We start from the raw sequence: 6000 nt of genomic DNA, 5'->3' as shown, positions 1-6000 counted from the left end.
CTATTAGACATGTCTTTCCTAATGTATATAAATCTAATTTAGCTAGCCTCTCCTCATAACTTAGATTGTCCAACCCCTTTATTAATTTGGTGGCTCTTCTCTGCACTCTCTCTAGTTCCATAATGTCTTTTCTTAGGATTGGTGCCCAAAATTGTACTCCATATTCAAGGTGAGGTCTTACTAATGCTTTGTAAAGGGGCATAATTATGTTTACTTCCCTTCCATCCATTGCCCGTTTGATGCAAGATAAGATCTTGTTTGCCTTTGCAGCTACTGCATGACTTTGGGCACTATTGCTAAGACTGCTGTCTACAAGCACTCCTAAATCCTTCTCCATCAAGGATTCCCCCAATTTATCCCCATTTAATTTGTAATTTGCCTTTTTATTCTTGCATCCCAAATGCATAACCTTGCATTTATCTGTATTAAACCTCATCTGCCATTTACCTGCCCACGTTTCCAGTCTCTCTAAGTCCTTCTGAAGAGAAATTACATCCTGCTCTGATTCTATTACCTTACACAATTTAGTATCATCAGCAAAGATGGAGACTTTGCTCTCGATGCCAACCTCAAAGTCATTAATAAACAAGTTAAAAAGCAGGGGTCCCAGTACCGATCCCTGAGGTACTCCACTCACGACTTTAGCTCAACCTGAAAAAGTTCCATTTATGACAACCCTCTGTTGTCTGTCCTTTAAACAGTTTTCAATCCAGGTGCATATATTATTACTGAGTCCAATTTGCTTTATTTTGTACACAAACCTCTTGTGTGAAACCGTATCAAAAGCCTTGGCAAAATCTAAGTAGACCACATCAACTGCATTACCCTGGTCTAAATTCCTACTTACCTCCTCAAAGAAACAAATAAGGTTAGTTTGGCAAGATCTATCCTTCATAAATCCATGCTGATTATTACCAATAATTTTATTTTCCATTAGGTATTCCTGAATATTATCCCGTATTAAAACTTCAAGAAGTTTCCCCACTATTGAAGTCAGGCTTGCAGGTCTGTAATTCCCCGGTTGTGATCTAGCTCCAACTCTCCCCTCCACTCTCCCCTACATCAATTACGCCACTCACTCCCTCCCCGCGTCGCATGTATTTTTCTCCTCTGCATCTCACTCTTACTCCCTCTTGTCTTCACTCACTCCTTCACTCCCCCTTCTAACTCTTCCCACCCCCCTCCGTCACTTTTTCCACTCTCACTTATTCCCTCCCTCCAAAATACATACCAAAAAACCCCACCCCCAATACAAAAACCTTCCCAACCCCCAAATACATACAAAAAAAATCCCCACCCCCCAAATATATCAAATAGAAGCCTACCCTATAAATATATACAACCCCCCCCAAATACATATAAACTCCCCAACCCCCAAATAAATATTAATAAAAAAACACCCCCCCAATACATATACCCCACCCCCCCAAATACATATAAAGCAAAACAAATACATATAAAGTACAGACTTACCTTGGGGATGGTCTCAGGATGGGCCCGGTGGCTGCGGGGGGCCCGGCTGCTGGTTCTCTAGTTGCCGCTGGGCCTGGCACTCCAACAGCTGCGGGCCTCCCTCACTGACTATCCCACGTCAAGCTTCAGAAGTCAACTAGAGGACCGGCAGCCGGGCCCCCAGCAGCCTTCAGGCCCGGCACACTTGTCCCGGCTCTTCCGCCCCTGTCGGCGGCCCTCGGTAAAATAAACTACATACATAAATAAATACATCCTATCATTGACAGGTAGGGGTAATGGCAGGCGTAACCTTTATTTAAGAGCAGCCAAATCTACCACAACCATCACAACACTTTTGTTTATTTCTCCCTCTGTTTTCCCTGCGCGCTATAGGGTAATTTTGTTCCATTTTTGGCTTCAAACTCCAGATATTCCAACTTTATGTGGCTACACTTCATACTGCTTCTCTCTGGCAGGGAAGCGGTTACAATTCTGCGCATGAAAATACAAATGACTCCTTTTTATTCACAGGGAAACCTCCGTCTTTCCCATGTTGCATGAAGCCGCTGCACAGCGAAAGGCACAGTTAAGGTAGTGCAGAGTCAGCAACTAATTCCGTGACCGACGTTTTGTCCTTTTCGGATTCCGATTGCGTTGAGTTGAGTTCCTGGCTTTAAATTGTAAAGCTGCAAATCCAAACAATCTGAGCTGCCAGTGAAGGAAGACATCACGAGAGTCACAGTGCTCACAGATCCGGCAAATGAGTGTGAAATATGTACAAACCAAAGTCACGTTGAGATGGTCGGCCCAGTGATGTATAATGGATTCCTGCAGAGCGTCAACCACGCCAACATCCAGACCCCACCCTGTCCTGCAGGGCTCGGCTTCAATATGAGCAGTTCCCATCGCACTGTGTTTCCTCTGTGTACATGTTAGAGGCAGGGAAACCCTGTGCTCATGGTTTGATAGATTCCAGGCCCACGATAAGCCAAATCGCAGTGCTCCCTCGAGTCGTGCTGTCTTGAAGCACGAAATAAAAAGCAACAGAGCTTAAATAAGTGTGAGAATTTGGATCACTTCCCATCATCAATATTTACCGGTAACGCTAAGGACACGAATGTGTAGATCTTAATCAGGACTTGCGCATTGTATTGCTCAAATCTGGTTGAACGTAGAGGAAGAGTACAAGTGGACATGACGGATAACATGACAAGGGTGGTGGTAAGATGCTGACCCATTGATGCAATCTTCTCAATCCTCAGTCTGTCTTATTTTTCATTGCGCTAAATACCGTATTGCACAGCACTGTGGCGCGTTTGCCCCATAAACAGGGGGACCATATTTGTCCCGGGAAAAAACAGGGAAAATGGCGAGAACGCCGACTGCGCCTGTGCAAACGGGGCGTGCCGCTCGCACCTGCTTGATGGGCGCTTTCCGGCCGCTTATGCGTAAGTGCGAACTGCAAAAACACGGGGCAGTGGCCAAAAAAGTCAGGACCCGGAACAAATGGCTAAAAACCGGAACGCCTTGTCACCCTACCCATATGACCCTGGGTTTCGGAGGTATCACTTTTAGGGGGGTTTGATCAGGAGTACGTTGGTGCAAATCAGACACAAACACATGGAAACTCCCATTCAACTCAATCAACACTTCAGGCAAGAATAGTGAGTGGAATTCTCCCTACTTGCCAATTAGATTGTAAGCTCTTCAGTGCAGGGACTCCTTTTCCTGTTTGCTATTATATCCGTAGGGCTTATTCTCAATATGTATCTTGTTATTTTGTCACATTGCTGCTGTGAAGCGCTGGGTACATGGATGGCGCTAAGCATACAAATATAAAATCCGTTCTTCATAATGTTCCCCATGTTTGGGTGACAGAAATCTTTCTATCGGCTTCTCGCAAACTTGGAAAAATCTGAAAATAGCAGCGGATCCCTAGAGGGCTGATAAACAATGTGATATGTTTTATTATACAGGGAACCGATTGGTAATTAAGTCATTTTCGGTTTTAATAGTATGTATGTTTTAGTCCTTATATAAACACACGTTTTGGCTCAGAGACCATCAAAATGCACACATTTGTTGTACTTTGGCTGCATGTGTCAACAATGTTTACAGTTTGTGTTATTTGGCTGGAAACAGAGTTGCGTGATTAATGGGCGCAGGGAAACAAGCTGCTGACCGTTACATGGGAGGGGATTTCTGGCAGGGAATGGCTTTATTGGATGTGACTTTTTAGCCGTACTTGACCTCCGTGTTGGTTAGAACCCGTAGTATGGAGCATGTTCATTTTTCCACATTGGATGCTTCATGTTCTTCTCAGCCCCTGAAGGACGTCCCACCACAAACTGTGTGGTAATGCGGCCCCTACCCGAAAGGAAACATCGGTCAATGCCGGAAAAGGAGGATCAGACAATAAAGAACCAAATCACCCTCGTTTTCTGTGTTACCCTTTTAACAAAGATTATTTAGTCGGTTTCAATGTTGACGTTCTACAGTAGGCAAAAATAAACCGGACACATTCTCAGTCCGAGGGGATTAATTACCCACAATTAATATTTCTTTCGTAACATCGATATTTCTAAATGTGTCTGTTCTGTATTAAGAAAAGTGATGGGGTGGGACCCCCTGAGCGAGTGGGACCCCCTGATGGTGTGGGAGACCCCCTGAGGGAGTGGGATCCCCTGATAGAGTGAGACCTCCTGATGGTGTGGGAGACCCCCTGATGGTGTGGGAGACCCCCTGATGGTGTGGGAGACCCCCTGAGGGAGTGGGACCCCCTGATAGAGTGAGACCCCCTGATAGAGTGAGACCCCCTGATGGCGTGGGAGACCCCCTGATGGTGTGGGAGACCCCCTGATTGAGTCTCTGGTTGGTGGAGGGAAAGTACCAGTTGATGCTCTATATCAAAGTGTGGGTGTTATTTCTGTTAGAAATATTTAATACTCCCTTTTATTTTTTGTTATATATTTTGGTGTTTTGATGACTTGGGAGGTTTTGTCACAGAAATAGTGAGGAGCAATGTGGATGTCACAGTAAGATGTCATTTTTACCTGAGTTTATCCCAAAAGTCCATGCAGTGTATGTGTGTGTGTGTGTGTGTGTATGTATTTATGTGTGTATGTGTGTATGTATGTATGTATGTATGTATGTGTAGCGGTCATGTAAAATGGCTACAGTCATCTCTCCTGCTGACAGTAAGGCCTGGTAAGTTGTGGGCATGCCAGCAGTAATTATGGAGGTTTGCCCTCACACCCTGGTGGGGTGCCCTGTGTATGGATGGGAGTAGTCACATGCTCTGACTCCATGGTTAGTGATGTCAGAGGTGTGTCAGCTTCCAGAGTGTACATAAGGCACAGCACTGAGTCTAAAGTTAGATCTGCGTTCAGTTCTGCTAAGAGGAGGAGGAGTTCCTCAACAGGACCATCCCCATGCGGACGCAGGGACCCTGATGAGGTGGAGGCGCTGCACTGGAACTAGGTGAGACTCAGCACACTACCTCAGCTGCCTGTCTGGACGGGTCCTCCCCACACACCATCATGCGGGAGACTCAGGAGTCCTGTTGCCAACAGGTGCACCACCAGACACTACCACACTGTAATGGGGGCCGGTTAGACCACAGGGGCCAATGTGAGATTGGGTGGGTCAGGCCGGATCAGAAATACCGTTACATTTGGAGGCGAGCTGCTGAGATCAGATCTGTCATCAGGACAGGCTCTAGCTAGGCACACTGGGAAACAGGGAGAGAGTCTGCTGCCACTCTGTGCTGCGTAGGGACGGACCTAGGGGTGGTCAGGGGGCTGACGGGATATTGTCAGTTCGCAGGGACGACCTAGGGGCCTGAAAGGAGTGAGGGGTCTGGAGCCGGGCTATAGCTGACCGAGTCACTTTGAGGCAGTGCTAGTTGGTAGGATGCCTAAAGGGATAGCCTGTTAACGTGGTCAGGAATCCTGGAGAGGGTCTGCGCTAGGCTGACCAAGAGAGGTAGACGCCCCAAGTACTGCATGGCAGAGCCAGAGTACTGTAGCCCATTCCAGACACTTACCATAGGGAGCACAGACTGGGAGGAAGGAGTCACAGCAGACACTGAGAGAGTGAGCCTAGCCTGAGGTAGTGCAACATGAGTCCAGCCTAGATCAGGTACACATGTGGTGGTGCATCTGAGCAATCTTTATTGTACTGATGTGGAGGCTGCCCCGCAGAGCGGAGCCCCATGTACGATAACTGTTACGAGAGAATGGAGGATCCGCGTGGTGCGGAGAACACAAAATGGCGACCAGAGGCTGATGGGGAAGGCACCCGTGGCGTGCGCCCCACTGAAGAGCAAACGGTCGCCGAGTTATCTTTAACCAGTCTGCTCTGGAGCGGAGCGAAGGCCGTGGCTGCCCCGTTTTTATCCTGTCTGGGACACCGAGGGGCCACCCTTGAAGAGTGTGAGGAAATTGTAATAATTGGGGGAGAACCCCGTGAGGAGAGCAAACAAACTGACTTTTTGGGCTTAAAAGCCAACCAAAATGGCGGTTCCCGCTTGCTAGGGAAACCGCATGG

The sequence above is a fragment of the Ascaphus truei genome, chromosome 21 (genome assembly GCF_040206685.1).
Source record: "Ascaphus truei isolate aAscTru1 chromosome 21, aAscTru1.hap1, whole genome shotgun sequence".
Classification (NCBI taxonomy): Eukaryota; Metazoa; Chordata; class Amphibia; order Anura; family Ascaphidae; genus Ascaphus; species Ascaphus truei.
Note: the sequence above shows the minus strand (reverse complement) of the source record.